At 43.3% G+C, this 19,948-nt stretch overlaps 1 protein-coding gene across 1 annotated transcript in view; it reads left to right on the forward strand.

The window, feature by feature from the left end:
- The window catches only part of LOC103160491 (40S ribosomal protein S18-like), a 183,651-nt gene that overhangs the window by 148,290 nt on the left and 15,413 nt on the right, over nt 1–19,948 (forward strand). The window contains 3 exon segments of the mRNA XM_035446112.1: nt 905–1,184; nt 6,413–6,604; nt 7,705–7,885. The gene's annotated coding sequence lies outside the window, so the exon portion shown is untranslated.

Raw genomic sequence — 19,948 nt, forward strand, 5'->3', positions numbered from 1 at the left:
AACCATATGCCCAGGCATGCCTGTGCAGTGGGGCTGGCTGGCTTGCTCCTCCAGGCAGGGACTCTGCAGGCTGAGTGGGTAGCTAGCTAGTTGCCTCAGATCTGAAAAGCTGTGGACCACATGGCTGGGTTTCAATCCCAGGTCTCCTGACTCAAAACCTCTTCCCAGGACTTGCCCTTCCCCCTAAATATATGTGCCCCAAATTGTCACCAGATCTCAGGAAAGCACCAGCTCTGTCTGGGATAAACAGCAGCCTCACAGCACACCCAGTCATTACCAGATCGCTGATGCTCGTCTTGGTCTTGTGGCTTCTTGGGTTTTTCTCTGGTGTTTCTCCCCCAAATCTTTCCCCTTCCCTCTGATTATGCGTATGTAAACAGTCAGCATGGTGGCCCACAAACTGCAATCTCATTTGGTCATCAGGTGCAGTCATCTACCCCTCAGGCCTCTGCCAGGAGCCATCCCAGCTGCTCTAGCTGCCTGCAGCTCTGTTCTCTCTTCCACCACACTGACAGTAGAAAGATCTATCTGAGGGTCCTGAGGGAGGAGACTTGAGGTTCTTCCCTTGGGCAAACAAGGGCTGGGTGGATGACATAATCCCCTTTAAATCTTAGAAAAACAGCCCTGTGGCTCTTGGCTCTCTTGGGCTCTCATTTGGGTTGCCTCACGACACTGGGCAGGAGGCCAGGGAACCCAAGCCCAGCCCAGAGGCTCCAGCTCTCCAGGGAGCTCTAGCCTGGGCTGTCTGGTGTGGCCTGTTTCCTTCACACAAAAGCCAGTGAGTCCACAGAACCTCACCCTGAGATTGGTTGAGGCTTTCCTGCCCCTCCTGCCATGCCCCCTGCAAACCTGCAATTGCTTGATTCCATACTGATGCCCACTTCTCATTTATTTTGACACACAGCTTGACGTGACCGCCTGACATCAGAAAGTATATAGGTTCTCCTCTGGCCCCAGAAAATGGAGGTGCGAGGCTAAAGGCCTATTGTTCTGGGCCATATGGAAGAAAAGTGAGCTATTCTGAAGACAGATGACTTCAGACAAAACACTAAAGGATGGTGAATTAACAAAAAGCCCAAGGAAGAAAAAAAAAACTCAAAATTCACCAGGAATAGGTAAAGAACATGCTGTGCCTATCAGCACTGGGATACTACTGAGCCACCAGGAGTACACACAAGAGTGAGGTAAATCTAAAAGACAGTCATCTTTGTATTGGTTACTCTCACTGTTCCCAAAAACGCCTGAGACAAACTTCCTATGGGAGGAAAGGTTCATTTGGGCTCATGGTTTCTGAGTGTCCAGTCCATCGTGATGGGTGAGGAAGGGTGCAGTTACTGGAGGTTGGAACATGTGGAAGAGAAGGCGTTCACGGTGCAGCGGATAGGAGAGGGAAGAGAGAGGGAAAGGAATGGGGGAGGAAGGGAGGGAGAAAAGAGTGGGGGGAGGACGAAGATAGAAAAAGAGGGAGAAAGACAAAGAGCTGGAGGAAGGGAGGGAAGGAGAGAGAAATGGAGAGAATGGAGAAACCTGTGTCTGGGCCATAAGCTTCAAAAACCTGTCTCAGCCAGTCAGTTCCCACCTCTTGACAGTCCCAGAAGCTCCCCAAATAGCACCACCAGCTGGGGACAGGTGTCTCACACATTGCACATGACAGTGTGTGTGTGTGTGTGTGTGTGTGTGTGTGTGTGTGTGTGTGTGTGTGTGTTCCCGAGTGCACATACATGTGAAAATACACTCAGATCTTGAAAGTCCTGAGTGAGTGTTACAGTTTGTTAAAAACTTAGAAAATGCATGAAGGGAATGGAGTCCGTGAAAGAGAACTGATGCTCAGAGAGAATACTTGTGGTCTAAAGAAGCCAAGAGAGTGGTTCAGTAGAGGGGCTACAGGATCTTGCAGAGAGACCCAGATTTGGTGGTGGGAAGATTTTTTGGGGGCAGGGAGATCCTCGAGGGAGTGACAAGCTCCTAGGGAAGCAAAGCAGGGTTTGGTTGGGAAAGGAGCATGGTTTGGAGATAGGAAAGGGGGCAGTGGTGAAGCACCAGAGTCCTCCTGGAGAGGCTATGTCCCAAAGGGCAACAGCCCAGGGTGGGTGTGTCATTCTTGTGGAAATATGCAAGACCTTGAAGGATCTGCCTAGATTGGCTATTTCTGGGGACATATATGTTTTTTTATAAGAGATCAATCTGAAAGTAAGAGAAGCCCAGAACAAGAATCAGATACCCAGGAAATTCCATTTTGATCATTTCCTAGCTATGTTTGGAGACTCAAGGAATAATGCAGTGAAAGAGAGTGAATGGGAGTTGGTCCCAGGTGAGAATTGTGGGAAAACACAGGTGTCTCACAAAGAATGAGCCCAGGACAGAAAATGTGTTTCTAGAACCAAAGCCCTGGAAAGAGGGTACAAAAAGTAGGCAACAGAAAAGTGTTTGAATAATCTACAGCTCTGAACGTACTAAATGTGGTAATCAACTTACACTTATAAATGCAATACACTTAGAAAAGCCCAAAGGGAGTCAGTTCATAACTGTACTCACACATACCACAAGCAAACTCCCAAAAACTAAAGACAAAGGTTTTGCCTTAGAAACAACTGGGTAGTGGTAGTGCTCCCTTTTGATCCCAGAACTTGGGAGGCAGAAGCAGGCAGATATCTGTTGAGTTCAAGGCCAGTCTGGTCTACAGAGTGATGTCTAGGATAGCTAAGGCTATACAGTGAAGAGATCGATCCACAGTCTGTAAGGCTAAGGTTTCTTTATTCAGATAAACACCAGCCAAGTGCAAGCCAAAGTGTGCCAGGGGCAGCAAGGCAGCCAGGCCAGAGAGAAGGAAGAAGGGGCTATCCACGTGTCCACCATCCCTTAAAAATCCTCCCCTAGTCACCTTTAGACCTCCCCTGACAATGCCCTTACGGGCGTGTCCCGACACACCTGTCCGGGCTACTAGGAGGCGGGGCTACAGTGTCTCCCTACAATTCCCCTTTTAGTCTAAAAGAGGATTAAAATTTAATAGTGTAAAACATCCAAAATTAACAATCATAAAGGTGAAATATAAGAAAATACAATAATCTGTTATTGCACATCCTAACTATGTCTATTCTGGCTAAGCCCTAAAGTCATGTGGAAAGGGTGTCTAACTTGAACACCTCCTTCCAATCCCAACTCTAAACAATAAGAAAGTTATTCCTAACTAGGCTTACACTACCCTAATAAACGATAATGGGGAGTGGGGGCATAGCATCTTCTAAGTTACTTCCTGTTGAAATGGGACGATGGTAGCCTTGTGGGGTCCTGTGGAAAAAAATGTTAGCACAGGGAAAGTCTCTAATCAGTTATCTCCAGTCCATGTTAGGTGGGATTTGCTTGATTGAAGATCTAGGTTGAAATCCTCAACTTGATTGAAGTCAGTACTCGAGGCTCTGGTCGGAGTGTCAGTCGAAACAAAGTGAGTTGAATCCAATGCAGTCAGAAAAGTATGGCTCAATTCTTTTTCCGGAGCATGCATGGATTGTCGTCAGGCGGGTCTTCATTGGCTGTATGGGATTCAAACATAAGTGTCATCAGAGAAATGTTTGCTTGTACATGTATGTGTATTGGGAAAGGCAACCATTGTAAAACGACAATTATGAGAGGGTATAGGCCTTGAAAGAAAGAGCCAAGAAAAGACAAAGATAATCCTCCAATTCTTCATTTATTCTGTATTACATCAATTGGCTTCTTGATATAACACAGAAACTTTAAAATTTTGTTAAATAACATGCTTGGATTTTAGGGGAGGAAAGCCAAATCCAACTCTAAATCCAGCATTGATTTGATTGAATAGGGACTAGGAAATGAAGAGAAATAGAATTATTTGAGAGACAGCTGTAAAGTTTACTGTATGGCACGTTCCTTTTGTTTGATGGTTATAGCTACCTTCTTTCCTTTAAGTATCTACCCATGCAGTGTTCTTTGACTTCCGGAGGTGGGTTTTCCTGTGAGGATAAAAACAAAGCACTTCCCATTCCTTTGAGAGGCTTTTATTTGGTTCATGAGATATACCTCAGTAAATAACTGTCAGTCGTCCTTGTCTAGAGGGTTGTCTTTATCAACTTGAATCTTGATCAATTTTGATGGTATCTAAAGATTTTCTTCTCCTGTGGAAACAAATGTAAAACCCCTACCCTAACGTAATACATGTCCGGGTTTCCATACTGAGGTCAGTACATCTTTGAAGTACCCTGGTTGATTCAGTTCAGTTTTTTTTTTTCCGTAGTCCAGTGTCTTTCCACAGCTGTTTGTCCTTTGTCATTGGCATTAAGAAAGTTTAGTGTCAATAAAACATTATACAACCTATGTTTGGGGGATTTTGACTTACCAGCTTGCCTATGGAGCATCTCCTTAAGTGTCCTATTAGACCTCTCAAAAACTGCTTGTCCTATAGGATTGTGTGGTCTACCTGTGACATGCTTTATGTTATAATATTTAAAGAACTATTCCATTTTTATGGAGACATATGCTGGAGCATTGTCAGTTTTTATCTGTGCAATGGAAGAGAACCTGAAACTTACAGAATCACCATGTGGAGACCAGTGTTCTCATTAGTAACTAGGGACTCTGGGAATAATGAAACAATATTTTCTAAAACTATTTTTGATGGAGCTGGAGAGATGACTCACTCAGCAGTTAAGTGCACCTGTGGCTCCTGCAAAGAATCCAGGTTCATTTCCCAGCACCAACATGATGGCTCCTAAACATTTGTAACTCCAGTTCTTGGAGATCTGATGGCTTCTTCTGGCCTCCTTGGGCACCTGGTACACATGCTTATATACAGGCAAAACACTCATACATATAAGATCAGAAAATCTTTACAAATTAACTATATTTTGAGACAGTTATAAATTCATATGCAACTCATAAAGATAACATTTCAAGTACCCTCCCCCAGGTACCTATCATATAACATCAAAACCACAGAATTGATATTGATACAGTACGTGTGTGTGTGTGTGTGTGTGTGTGTGTGTGTGTGTGTATGTGTGTGTGTGTGTATGTGTATGCATATGTTTATGGCCATGTTTATATAGATTTATGTATACTTAACCACAGTCAAGATGCTACAGTGTTCCATGATAACATGGGGTCCCTGATGTCTATGGAGCAATCTCTTTGTACATTGTGAATATTTGTTGCTCTCAATGGTTTAATAAAGAGATAAATGACCAGTAGCCAGCAAAAGGATGTATTGGCATGAGAGCCAGACAGAGAGAACTCTGGGAAGAAGAAGGGTAGAGTCACCAGGAGACACAGAGAGAAGCAAGATGAACTTGCTGTGCTGAAAAAAGGTACCAAGCCAGTGGTAGTACATAGATTTTAAAAAAAGTGGGGGAGTTAAATTAATTTTGTAAGAACTGCTAGTTAGTAACAAGCCCGAGCTATCAGCCAAACCTTCATAAGTAATAAGAAGTCTCCCTGTGGTTATTTGGGATTGGGCTGGAAGGACAGAAAACCCTGTCTACAAATGGTGATTAATGTCTGGCAACTATATCCATATAAGACCTGAGAATGCTTTTAAAAAGACTCCAAACACACACACACACACACACACACACACACACACACACACACACACACACACACACACACACACAACAACAGAGCCAAGCATGGCTTCCTAGTCTTTCATCTTTCATACCTGCCAGGATACAGAGATACATCTCCCAGCTACCTCTGAGCTTGAGCCACCAGAGTGAGTCCTGCTAGTGTGCCATGAGCTAAGTCACCCAGGGTTTAAGGCTTTTCTCATGCAAACAGAAAAGATTACAGGTAAAAATTAAAGACAAATCTAGATGGAAAAAAACTCTAAATGGGTTATAGTATGTTTTAAAATGTACATAGGCTTGGAAGAGACAGTCATAGAAAAAAGTTTAAAAATAATAAAGTCTTTAAAGAAATAATAAAATAATATAAAGGAAAAAGTCACATAAAGATGAGAAATACATGGGGAGTCTTGGTCCTGTATATTTTTGTGCTGTCTTTGAATTTTTTGATTGCTGATGAACAAATAATAGCTGCTGAGAGACATTGGATCGTTAAGGCTGCTGGATTGAACTAACTTATATATATTTTAAATATCTTTACTACAATAGACATTAAAAAGTTGCTTTGGGGAAGAGGTTATGCTTTTGTTCCCACAGAAAATGAAAGGCTGTGGATTCATCCAAGCTTGAAGAAAATCAGGTTTGATTGAGGAAGATCCCCTGAAAATCCTGGCATAGAAATGAACCTAGAAAAACTACAAAACATGTAGCATATTTTACCTACCCAAACAAAAAACAAAAAAAAAAATCATCTTTGGCTAACAGGTACAACACACACTCTGTATTTGTATTAATGCAGATATGTGTGTTGCTTTTGAAAGTTTATGTATTTTCAGAGCAAGGGAATCAGACACCAATGAAAATGAATGGCCCAGGTGATCCAACATCTCAGAGCACCTCTGTTGCAGTTTCCTCAGAGTTCTGCATCCAGAACAGCTTCAAGTCTGCTGGTTGAGATGGTCCAGCTTCATAAACTACTCCTATTATTCATGATTTATTAAAGCGTACCTGAGGATTCAGAAAACAAAGTAAGTCTCAAGCTATAGAGATCAGGCAGTGGTGTTACATAACTTTAATTCCAGGTCTCAGGATTAAGAAGCAGACAGATCTCTGTTAGTTCAAAGACACCATGACCTTCATAATAGTAAAGAGTCTTTGATCCCAACACCTGGGATCACACACCTTTAATCCCAACATTAAGGAGGTGTATAAGATAGGAGCAAAGTCTCAGAGCTGGCATTCATTCTCCAACCACATGGAGGATAGGAAGGCATTCAGTCTCAGGATTCTCCAGTCACGATGAGGAGAGCATAGCAGTCTTGGATTACAGTCTGAGATTTGGTGGAGCCAGGATTACCTTTCAGTCTGAGGTAGAGGTAAGAGCTAATGGCCAGGTCTCTTTGCTTTTCTTTGAACCCAAATATATGTCTGTGTGTGTGTGTGTGTGTGTGTGTGTGTGTGTGTGTGTGTGTGTGTGTGTTTTATCATGTTACATGCTCCATTGAGGACTTGACCATAATTCTGATTTTTCTCAGTGTCCCCTAAAGATGCCGGCACCCCAGACAACAGGAAGCAATCTAGAGAAAACAATGCCCACATTCCCTAAAGATGGGTTATGGATGTTTGTCATCATTTAAGGGGTTTGGTTACAAGTTGTTATTGGTCATGGTCAGGAAACAAACTAAACAAAGATCTCTATCTAAAGGAAAAAGGGTGATACAGTATAGAAATGATGAGATAAAGGTTTTTTTTTCCCTACTTTGAATCTACTTTAATTCAAAAAACAACTATTACTCTCAAAATATTTTACATTGTTATGGATTTCTGTTGATTCAAATTTAAACTTATTTCTGTTATACTGTATGTATGTTTCTACTCTTATTTGGGGTATTGTGCTTATGCAGACCATTTTGAAATGATATGTATAATTAAGAAATACAGGTTAGTAGTCATCTATAATAATCAAACTTGTTATATTAACTATGTTTTCAAGGTTAAGCAGATATATTTAGGTAGACAGATGGTCTTTGAACACTTCAAAGACATACAGAATGTCATTAAAGTGTCATTAAAGATGTTTAATAACCTGAGACTTTTCATGATAGTGAGACACATCTTATCCTGGCAGCACCAATTTACTTCAGAGAAGATGATGGGCATCAAAGAAACATCATATGGAGTTTTCTTTCCTTGTAAAAGCTAGCCACTGGACAAAGAAACTGCCCTTGCCTCAATTGCTGACAGTGTACTTTCCAAACTGGATGATTAGAATGCAAAAGAAAGCAACTGCCAAACTTTGCCAAGACAAGGTAGGACAGTCCTTCAAAATTCCCTGCTTCTCATAAATGTCTATCAGATATATACTAGGCCTGTAGGCCAAGATGGAAGCCCCAATATTGCTGAGGAACTTTGGATAACTGTCAAAGCAGCCAGATGTCCCTGTCATTAGGTAATAGTACATGTTTCTGGAGTCTTTGATGGAGTTAAAGACTAAATAGTTAAACTTTTAGTTTTCCTTAGTTATGATAAAAAGTAAATTAGGTAAAAAACTTTAGACTCACAAAGATAAGATAGATAATGGAGTATTTTCTCTGAATTTTCTAAATACAAGTGGACTGGATATTGTACCTCTAATTCTTACTTGATAACTCTTATTATTATTATTGTATATAGTTTTACTATGTTAAAGCTACGACCTTCCTTTTTAATTAGACAAAATGGGGGAAATGCTGTGGAACAATTTTTTTATGAGCTGTGAATATTTGTTACTCTCATTGGTTTAATAAAGGTCTAAATGACCAATAGCTAGACAGGTAGAGGTTAGGCAGGACTTGTGGACAAAAAGAGAGCACAGGGATGAAGAAAGGTGAAGTCACCATCCAGATGCAAAGGAAGCAGGAGAAGAACATGCTGTGCTAAAAAAGATACTGCCATGTGGTAGGAAAGAAATATGTGTTGAGTTACGATGTAAGAGCTAGCTAGCAACAAGCCTAAGCTATTGACCAAGCATTTATAATTAATAATAAGTCTCTATACAGTTATTTGGGAGTCCATCTACACTTACTTTACCCCTTTATAATTATACTAAATTCCTCTTTAGTCTCTAGTCCCTTGCAATCATTTTCTGTTTCTATCTTTATATTTTTTATTTTTTTTTTGCAAACAGAATCATATCAATATGTGACCCTTTGAGACTGGCTTTCTTCACTCACTAGAATGCCCTTTAGACTCACACATTATATATCTATTGTTCCTTTCCATTACTGAATAGTATTTGTCTTGGTTAGCTTTAATTGTTAACTCGACACAACCTAGAATGATCTGGAAAGAGAATCTCTATTGATGAATTGTCTAGATCAGATTGGACTGTGGGTGTGTCTGTGGTATATTTTGGATAGCTAATTGATGTAGGAAATCTAGTCCACTTTGGGCGGCACCAATCTCTGGGCAGGTGGTTCTGAACTGTATAAGAAAATTAGCTGAGAATAAACCTGATGCGAGCCAGCAAGCAGCATCTTCCATGATTTCTGCCATATTTCTTCAGCTAGGAAGTAAACTTGGTTGGAGGCAATGTTGTGTGTAAGAACAAGAAGGCCTGACTTCAAGTTCTGCCTTGACTTCTTGTACAGATGCACTGTGATCTGCACTTATAAGCTAAAAGAGAAACCCTTTTTGCCCCTAAGTTGCCTTTTGTCTTGGTCATTTGTTACATACACGAACAGAAATAAAGCCAGAACACTACTCCACAGTTGTTTAGCTGTCCTATGGTAGAACTTTAAGGGTGTTTATAGATTTCAATTCTTACATATAAAATTTCTATGAAGAATCATATATAAGCTTTTATGTACATTTTCCTGTAGCACACGCCCAAGGATATAATCACTAGTCCATGTGAAAAGTATATTCTTGATGTGGCAAGCTGAATGTTCAGGTCCCTTGTCTTCAAATTCTTGTGTCAAAACCTAATCTTTTATGTGATGGAGTCAGAAGGTGAGGTGTTTGGGAGGTGATTTGATCATGAGGCAGATGATGGCAACCTTATATAAAAGGTCTGGATAATACCCTCTTGTACCACATGAGGATTACAGCTGGAAGGCACCAAGTGTAAGCCATAAAATGGGCTCTCAGCAGATCCCCAAACCACTGAATCTTACACTTCTGGCCCTCAGAGCTGTGGAAATGAATTTCATCTGTTGAGGCCACTGTGCTTGGTTTATCCTGTGACAGCATCCTAAAAAGACTAATTTTTAAAAAATGATTTCTTTTATGTGCATTGGTGATTTGTCTGTATGCACGTCTATATGAGTGTGTTGAATCCCCTGGAACTGGAGTTCCAGACAGTTGTGAACTGCCAGTGTGTGTGCTCGGAATTAAACCTGGAAAGCAGCCAACACTCTGAACCATTGAACAATCTTTCCAGCCCTATGTTACTGAGTTTTTAAGAAACTACCGAGCTGTTATGCAGCTAGGAGAGCTACATTCCCATTGGCAGTACAAGTCTAGTTTCCTAGTTTCTTAGCATCTAGGCCAGCATTTGTGTTGTCTATTTTCCAGTTTTCTTTGGGCTGTTCTCATAGCTGTATGCTGATATGTAGTGAAGGCCTTAATTTCTCTCCTTGATAGGTGGTGTGTGAAATAGTTTACCTCTCCTCTCCTTATGTTTTTGCTGGAATGTCTTTGATGGAATGTCTTTATGTCTCTTGTATAACTTTAATTGGATTGTTTAGTTCTCCATTAACGAGATCTGGTGGTTCTTTCCTAGACTGACATATTAAATATTTGAAACTCATTCCTCTTCATCTATGCTTTCTTGTCTTCTAAAAGTCCAGGAAAATGTTTTCAATTTTATAAAGTCCTATTTATCAATTATCATTTAATGGAGTATATGTTTGATCTCAGGACTAGCCTGGACCTAAACCCTGGATTTTGTTTTTGTTTTTAAAACAATAAATACTTTTATAGTCTTGCATCAGTCTATGATCAATTTTGAGTTCTTTTAAAAAGGAGTGTGTGTGTTTGTGTAATTTAGAGGTTCTGATGACTGAACTCTTTTGTTATATCTAATTCTGTCTGTGTAACTTAGAGATTGCTATGTTGAATTTTTTGATACATCTATTTTCTGTCTTTTGCTCTCTCTCTCTCTCTCTCTCTCTCTCTCTCTCTCTCTCTCTCTCTCTCTCTCTTTTCCGTGCGTGTATGCTCGTAAGCTCTCACGCAGTATGTGTATTTGTCTGTGCAGGTGCACACAGAGGAGAGAGGACTCCAGGTCTCCTCCTCCTCTGTCACTCTCTGCTTTATTCCCTTGAGACAGGGTCCTTCATTGTTTGGGCTAAGCTGATGACCAGCAAGCCCCAAACATCCATCCATCCTTTCTCTGCCCTCCAAACTGCTAGAGTCACAGGCAGGAACAGCCTCACCTGCCTTTTTCCTGTTAGTTCTAAGGATCTAAATTTGTGTCCTCATGCTCACCCAGCAAGGGCTCCTCCCTGTTACCACCTCCAGCCTTAGTCATGATGCTTTGGTCACTGCTGCTATTAAGTAAGCCTTTGTCCCTAACTAGGTAGATGGCTTGTAGGTATTTCATTATGCCTTTTCTCTGAGTCTAGTTCCCCTGACTTCTAAATTAGATGAATGTTGAGTATGTGGATAGAAAATGCTGCTAATCAAAGTGGAATCGGCATTTTTACTGTTTCAGCTCTTCCCGTCTATGAGTGTGATGCATATTTTCATAGATTAACATCATTAATCAATGATGACCAAGGAGGCTGATGACCAAGCATGTGGAAAGCCTCGTCATCAGTATCACACACATCATACATGTGTATGTTTGATAGCCTTGCAGGTAAGCATTATGTGTGATTGTACCTGGTATGACATTTTAACTGCGGTGGTTCTGTGTTCCTTTCTGGAGTATAGAAATACAACCCTGTGACCTTGGTGTACCCAGTTATTCTAGATTTATTTATTTATTTATTTATTTATTTATTTATTTATTTATGTGGTAGATTCCAAGGGATTTTCTACACTGGCTTTTCTGAAATCTGAAAATCAGGACTGTTTCTGTTCTTCATTTCTGTTCTGTATGACTTTTGTTTCCCTTCCTTGCATTATTGCACTGTCCAGAATACACAGTATGTTACTGAATACCATGCCCCGTCCGGGATCGGAGGAGGAAGAGATCAAGTTTTTCACCAGTGTGTGATATTCACTGTAAGTCTATTGAACATGTTTATAACCAAACATCTACTTTTTCTAAAGAAAGATTCATTTCATTTTAATTATGTGGATATAGGGGTATGCATGCGCACATGAATTCAGGTACCCACAGAGGCCGGAGGCGTTGGATCCCCTGGAGCTGGTCAGCTGCCAGCTGCCTGACATGAATCCTGGAAAAGTAGCATGTGCTCCTAAAAGCTGAGCCATCTCTCCCACACCTCCATTTCTGTTTCTTTTTTCTTTCATTCGAGACAGGGTTTCTCTGTGTATCTGGACCTGGCTCTTTAGACCAGGCTAGCCTTGAACTCAGATATCCTCCTGCCTCTGCCTCCCTAGTATTGTGAGAGGTTCTTGTCCAGCCTGGTTCCGAAACCACCTCAACCCCAAATAAGCACACAGATGCTGTATTAATTATGAAACTGTTGGCCAATGGCTTGGGCTTCTTATTGGCTATCTCTGTCTTAATTATAACCCATTTCTATTAATTTTAGTATTTCCACGTGGTCTTATCTTACCAGAGACCGCCTGCCTCGTCCTTTCTTCCCAGACTCACAAGGTGAATCCTGTCTGCCTACACTTCCCAGAATTCTCCTCTGCCTATCTTCCTGCCTGGCCACTAGCCACCCAGTGTTTTATTCATCAGCCAATAAGAGAAACATATATACAGAAAGAGAACCCCAGCACCCTAGTGCTGAGACTAAAGGTGTGCACCGCCACACTCGGCTTCTATTTCTATTTCTTGAGAGCGTCCATCTTGAATGAATGTTGAATTTGTGCTTACTCTTTCTACACCAGGTGAAATGATCCTGTGACCTTTCCTTTTCCGGTGACACTGAGGAGTGTTAGGCTCTGGGAGCAGCCTTGCTTCCCTGGGAGAAATCCCACTCCATTGTGAGGTACACTCTTTATGAGAGTGTTCAGGGGCCAGAGATATGGCTAATGGTTAAGAGTGCTAGGCACTCTTCCAGAGGACCCAGGTTCAATTCCCAGCATCTACATGGCAGCTTACTCTAGTCTCAGGAGATCTAATGCCCTCTTCTGGCCTCCTAACACCAGGTATGAATGTGGCACACAGACACATATGAGGCAAAACACTCATACTCATAAAATTAATTACTTAACTAATTAATTAAGAAGACCACCCAAAGAGCCTATTTCATATCATGTAGCTTGGGGTAATTAGTGCTCTTCAAGAACTTGCCTCTTGCCTGATCAGTGTGGCATTGTCCATAGTATTTTCAGATTAATCTTCTGATGTCTACAAGCTCTCCAGTGAGCCTGCCTCCTTCCTGATAGTGGTAATTTATGCTTCTCTCTTTTAACTTGGTCCATCTTATTAGAGTTTTATTGGTGTGTGTGTGTGTGTGTGTGTGTGTGTGTGTGTGTGTGTGTGTGTTCAGATTTATTTTGAGCTTAAATTTATTTTTTAAGTTTACTTTTTATTTAGTGTATGTGTATACCTGAGTGTGCATACTGTGCATGCCTGATGCCAGTGGAGATGAGAAGAGACTGTCAGATCCCCTGGAACTAGAGATACAGATGATTGCAGGTCACCATGTGGATGCTTGGAACTGGACCAGGTCTTCCGTCAGAGCATCAAGTGCTCATACCCTCTGAGCCATCTCTCCTAAATTTTTTAATAATATTCTTCCCCCTTCTTGGTGTGTTGGATTTACTCTGCTTTTTTTTCTGGTTTCTTGAGCACTTTATTTATTTATTTTGACTAGTTTGTTTTCTGGTATAAGCATTAGCAGTGTGAGTGTCTCCCTTCATCTTGTGTTAATGTATCCCACACATTTTGATATGTTGTATTTAATTTGTTTCTTATTTCCTTCAAGGTTTCCTCTTTGGGCTGCCTGTTACTTTGGGTGTGTTGTTTAGTCTCAAAGTATTGGAGAATATCCTGGGGCATTTCAGTGACTGATTTCCACTTGGATTTGATGGTAGTCAGAGTAGATGCCTTGTGTGATTTCAATTCTTTTACATTGCCAAGACTTGTTTTTAAAACCAAGACATGATATGTATTTTTGTTTGGTTTTGTTTTGTTTTTTGAGACAGGGTTTCTCTGTGTAGTCCTGGCTGTCTTGGAAATAGCTCTGTAGACCATGTTGGTATGGAGCTCACAGGGATCCACCTGCCTCTGCCTCTCCAATGCTGTGATTAAAGGCGTGTGCCACTACTGCCCTAAGACATGATGTGTATATGGACCATGGTATGTGTCAAGAATGGGTCTTCTGCTGGTTTGGGATGGTCTGGATAACAGTGGGTAAAACTGGTCTAACACATTTCATTAATATCTGGTGGAATCTCACAGGTCAGTGGGATACTGTTGATGGTTGGTGCTAAGAGTTCTCTATTCCAGTTAAATATTTGTGCAGTATTTAGGTCTATTGTAAAGGAAGGTGCAATGAAGTGTGGGCTGAAATCAAGACTTCTTCTACTTCTCTCTCCACATACTTAGAGTACCTCCTTCCCATCAGAAGCTGGAAGTCTGAGCTCCCCACATTTATTCATTTACCACCCTAAAGGCCCAACAGGTCCCACATAACTGCTAGGAAAGCACTGAAGTCACCGTCCTGATTGTGTTTGGCCAACATCACCGAGTTGGTGGCAAGTACCTACTCAGTCAACTTTTCTAGACTCACTTTGTGGGGTCTTTCTTGGTTTGTTCCAGGGTTTTTATCACTACTTCATGAGAGCAGAAAAAATATAGCTGCCCATCAGAAACTCAAAGTACCATAGATCAAGGCTACAGTTTTGTGTATCATAGGGAAGCACGGCCCAGAACACTGAATACACAGTGCTCAGAACACTGATACAGCATCCAACGTAAAGCTACTTTCTGATAAAGCACTGGCCGTTCCCACTGAACTGGCTGAATCACGGCCTGAACGTGAAAAGCAGAAGGACCGATGGATAGAGATGTTCACACCATTGCAGAGCCGATAAAGCATTCCGTCTCACCATGCTGGGTCGAGGATCATCTGCACACCTGCCTCATCTTTCCAGAAGCGAACTGTGGAGCTTTGAAATCATTTATGTGAGATATGAGTGGTGAACAGGACTGGTGTGGTCCCCACGTCTCTGAAGTGAGAGACTGAAGGGCACCGTATCTTACATGGATGGACAGCTGTGAAGGTGCTGAGATGTCCTGAGAAAAGTGGGGCCCTGGGCCCTGAAAAATATTGTGTTAGCATGGTGGGAGTGGGGGCATGCCAGACTCTTAAGGCCTGCTGTCCTGAGAAACCCAAAAATTTAAGCCTGGAAGGCATGGAACTCACACACGAAGCATAGCACTTGGTTGGTACCTGGTTTTCAGATGGCCCTCCGCAGGCGCGCGCGCTGTGGTGCCCACAGGGTGCTGAGTCCCCGGCTGGCTGCTCAGACAGGAAGAAGCTCTGAGTTACGGTGCTGCCTTCACACTTCACCTTTCCAGATGCTGCATTAGCATTTTAATAGGGGCTTTCTGAGCCGCAACCCCAGGATCACTGTGCCCCAGGCTGCAGCTGAGCAGGTGCTGCCAGCCTGGAGATCCCCAGCTAGAGTCCCTGCAGAGAGGCCTCCTGCAGCCTCTGGACAGAAGGGGGTGTGGAAAGGAGGAGGACTGCCTCCTAGGAATGGGAGGGAGACAGAGGGCAGCAGGAAAATAGAAACAGGTTAATTCGCTCTCTGTTCTGGATGAATAACCATGTCTGCCCGGGAACAGAGCAGGTTCCTGGGGTGTGACTGTGTTAATTGCTAGCCTGGCAGGGATGAGGGAGGATAGCAGGGATGAGGGAGGATAGTACTTGGGATGGGAATACTAGGTGAGCCTGTTTCCGGTGTGGGAGGAATGTGTGATGGGGCCGTTATGGCTGCACGGCCAGGGTGCAGGGTGATGGTGGTGGTGATGATGACATGGCCGTTGTGGTGGTAGTGAGTGTGTGTCTGTGTGATTGTGTGTCTGTGTCTGAGGCTATGTCTGTGTGTGCCTGCAGGCCTGTATTTGAGCTATAGAGGAACCAAACACTCTTCAGAACTCTGCCTTACTACTGCTGGGGTGGTGGACATAGCTAATAGCATTCCTCTAAGGTCTCCAGGCCCTAAGCTCAGGCTCCTCTCGCTGCTGAACCCCAAGCCAGTGTATCCAAGCATTGTGCTGCTTCTCATGTCTTGAGCCCTTTGGGACTCTCTCCCTGGTCTCCTTGCTTGTCTCTGCAGGCCAGCTTTTGGCCTGTGAGGAGCCCCTGGTACGGCCTCAGTTTCCCATGGCACTCCTCTTCCTTGGCCTGCTCCCGGATATTCTGCCTCCCAACACTTCCCATGGCTAGTGCTTTGCTCCCTGGCCTTGGAGTCTCAGTCTCATGGTAGCCCCCTTCACCTACGCATGCACCCTGGACCCCTTCCAGCCAGCGCACCCCAGAATCTAGAAGCAGTGCTGGAGAAAATCCCTCTCCAAGGGTCTGCTGGGCACTCCCCCGGTGGCCTCAGCACCTTTCCAGGTCCTGGTGGCACTTCCTCTGACTTTCTCCTCTGTCCTCAGATGACCTCACCCTCTTCAGCAGAAGGTCTTCTTGAAACAGCCTGTAGCACTGTTCCAGCCTCCACAGACCTCTGCATAATCAGCTTTCCCGGCTATCCTGCAAATTCTAGACTCCAGATCAAACCTGCCTCTTCAGCCTACCCAGTGTGCAATCAGCCCTTCTCCTAGGAAGGTGTGATTCCCTGAAAGGAAATTTCCCAAGAGCCCTTTGGAAGTAACGGTGTCTAAAAAAAACAAAAGCAACCCACTATGCTAAAAATCACTTTTCTGAAGCCAAATCCCACAGGCTACCAAATCCCAAATAACTCTCCTCTAGTGACTATTTACAAATTCACAATAACATGGTTCCTAGCAAGTTTCTAAGTCTGCTTAGTATTCTTTCCTTTCTCTGGTTAGGCCTTAGGATTTATCTACTGGAGATGTTTTGTTTTGGGGTTTCTCTGCCCTGTTTTTTTTTTTTTTTTAAATCAGGTTTGTAGGCATGTGGTTCCCATTTCGAGAGCAGACTTCTCCTCAATTGTCACGTATAAAGGTTTTGGCAATCCATGAGGCTTTTCCAATTTTAACCTTTGCTTTGCAGAAAAGATGGTCTTTAGCCTGCGAGGGCAATCTCAGCATCCATTTGTACCTACTCTGCTTCCAGAGTGGTTTGGCAGCCAGCCAACTCAACGTTTTTTTCTGTAATGTTAATTTTCATATATCCATGACAGTTTCCCCAATGACAAAAATCCCAAAGTGGGAGCTGTAGTCCAATTTAGAGCCACGTCTTTCAAATTACAGTTGACAGTAAATGCAGTTGAGAAAAACCTATCCTCCGGCACATGTGTGCACACCACACACACACACACACACACACACACACACAAAGACACACACACACACACACACACACACACACACACACACACACACACACACACACAGAGAGAGAGAGAGAGAGAGAGAGAGAGAGAGAGAGAGGTAGACAGACAGACAGACAGACAGACAGACAGACAGACAGACAGATTAATAACATCATGCATTCAGGACATTCTTCGACCTCTAAATAAGGAAACTCTCCTAAAATTGACATTGCCCAGAGATGGAAGATCCACAGCAGTGTGTCTAGTGAAAATATACTTAACACCCACAATCGAAATGAAAGTAACATCAGGTAGAAAACCACCCAGGGGGAATCTGGAGAGTTGTGGGAACCAGAGGACAAACACGATGATCGTTGTTAAAGTAATTAACCAAGACAACTTTTGGGTAAATTCCAGGAGTCCTCACCAGGGAAACTGAGCCTTTAACAAATTGGTTTCCAGTAAATTCTTTTCTAGCTGAGTGGCTTTGGGGGAATGGTGATTGGTTATTTGACAAATTGACTCATTTCTTCGGCTTTCCCGTTTTTCCTAGGTCTTTCCCTCTGTAGAACAACAGGTTCCAGGGCTACTGAGCCCACACTTCCTTCCTGCTCCAGCAGATGATCTGGTCTTTATCACATTCAAGTGGAGACCGACAGACAGACACTCCGCCACCCTGTGCTGGCCCACTCCCACTGTTATTCTAACTCTGGCTATTGGACTGAGACACTCATTCTTAATTAAAGGCTCCTTGTCCGGGACTCTGGGCCTCTCAATTATGCTTCGATGTCCCCTAGATGTTCAGAGTTCAGTGTGGTCAATACTGAACTTGTCTGTTTCCCAAACACATGCCCACTGTCAAAGACAAGGAAGCATTTAAAAACCCTCCTTTCCCCACTGTCACCAAATGCAAGCTATGGAGCAGCTCCTCTACAAGCTGCTCCACTGTCTCATCTCACAGTTCCTGCCAGAGCCCAAGGACTCACTACTTCTTTGAGGACTGCCCTTGGCCTGCCTCTCTCTCTCTCTCTCTCTCTCTCTCTCTCTCTCTCTCTCTCTCTCTCTCCAACATAGCTTCCAGGCAGATCTTTCAGAACTGTTTGGATTAATCACACCCTCCCTCCTATTGGTTACCTGGACCAGCTCACAAGTCAACGAGCACTGAAGATGACATTTCAAACACACAGTTCTGTGTCTAATTTCACTTCTCTTTCTGGCCCTCAAATTCAGTTCAGGATCTGTGTCATCCCGGAAGCTTGTTTAGACCACCACCTTCCCCGGGATTTCTGTGCTCAGCTATCGGGATTCTCATGGTACTGTGGTCACTGACTGGTTATTTGAGAGCACCTAGAGTATAGGCCAAATCTATCCGACTGGCCCTAAGTCTGGTCCATGGTGAGCATCTGTCACAGGAGCCCCTGAGCTCACAGCATATCAGGGTTGATCATGACAGTGGGAAGCAGAGCTAGAGAGCCCTGTAGGAAGCCCCCAAAGTCTAGGAGAGTTACAATGTGACCAGACAACTTTGGAAGGCTAATGCAAACCACAGCGGGTACAGCATTTTCCCCTGAGCTAGGGGAGAAGTCACTTTCATAACTTTCTCTCCCCAGAACCATCTTCTAGAGAGCTGTCCTCTCCTTCACCTGCTGAAAGGGTGTGTGGAGAAGCACAAAGGTGCCTCAAATATGTGCTTATTGTGTGTACAAAATAATCCAGCTCTGCCTCAGGCTGGAGGCTCATTTTGTATGCCCAGTTCTCTCCTGCTTCATCGCACTTGGATCACTGAAATTCTGGCCCTGGCTTGGCTAACCTGCTCAGCACTGAGAAGCCTGGCATGTGACGTGGTGGCAGTTGGAAGGTACAAATGGTTTAGAGTCCTTTGGGGTCATGCCTGCGGACCTTGAGAAGACTTGATGGCGATCCGCTCCTTCCACAGCATCGATCTGTGTTCAAAAACACAGTCCTGGCTGGTCATATTCATTCCTATCTCACTGCCTATTGGGTACTCCAGGTACAGGTGATGTCACCAAGAGGGCAGCCAAGCAGGTGACATCTGGTGCCCAAGTCTAGCTCAACAGGCCAACTCCCATTGGCAAAAGAGACAAATGGTTAATTGACCATGACAGGACCAAGCCCTTGCCAAGTCCTCTCCAAGAAAGGAGAAAACTACTTGGAAATGAAATTAAGCTGCCTCCCTAAAGCACAGCATACCCGGCTGGCATTAATGGTTAGTGGGATGAGCTAGCAAATGTTCTATAAAAGGTAACTTGTGGGCTGGAGAGACAGCTCAGCCCACAAACTACATGTATCACAACACAAGGTCCTGAGTTTTCATGCACAGAATCCATGTGGGGGACAGGCATGGAGGGATGTTCGGTACATAGTATTTGCCACATAAGTATGGGGACAGGATCTTGGATGCCCAGTACCTATGCTGAAGCCACCTGGAATCCCAGAATCAGGAGGCAGAAATGATGATCTCTGAGGAAAGTTGGCCAGCTGCACTAGCTGGAACTGCTGAGGCCCAGGCTCAGTGACTGATTGGAGAACAATGGAGGTGGGATGTTTGATGTCAACTTTGGCCTTTCATATGCACACAGATGCACGTACCCATACACATGCAGACATGGATACATCTCTCTCTCATACACACTTAAAAAAAAAAAAAAAGACGGATGTGGTGTTATGTGCTTGAAAGCCCAGTGCTAGGGAGGCAGAGACAGGTGGATCCCTGGAGCTCATTGGCCAGTCACTCAAGCCTACTTGGAGAATTTCAGGCTGGAGTCTCAAAA

The sequence above is a fragment of the Cricetulus griseus genome, chromosome 6, assembly GCF_003668045.3.
Source record: "Cricetulus griseus strain 17A/GY chromosome 6, alternate assembly CriGri-PICRH-1.0, whole genome shotgun sequence".
Taxonomy (NCBI): domain Eukaryota; kingdom Metazoa; phylum Chordata; class Mammalia; order Rodentia; family Cricetidae; genus Cricetulus; species Cricetulus griseus.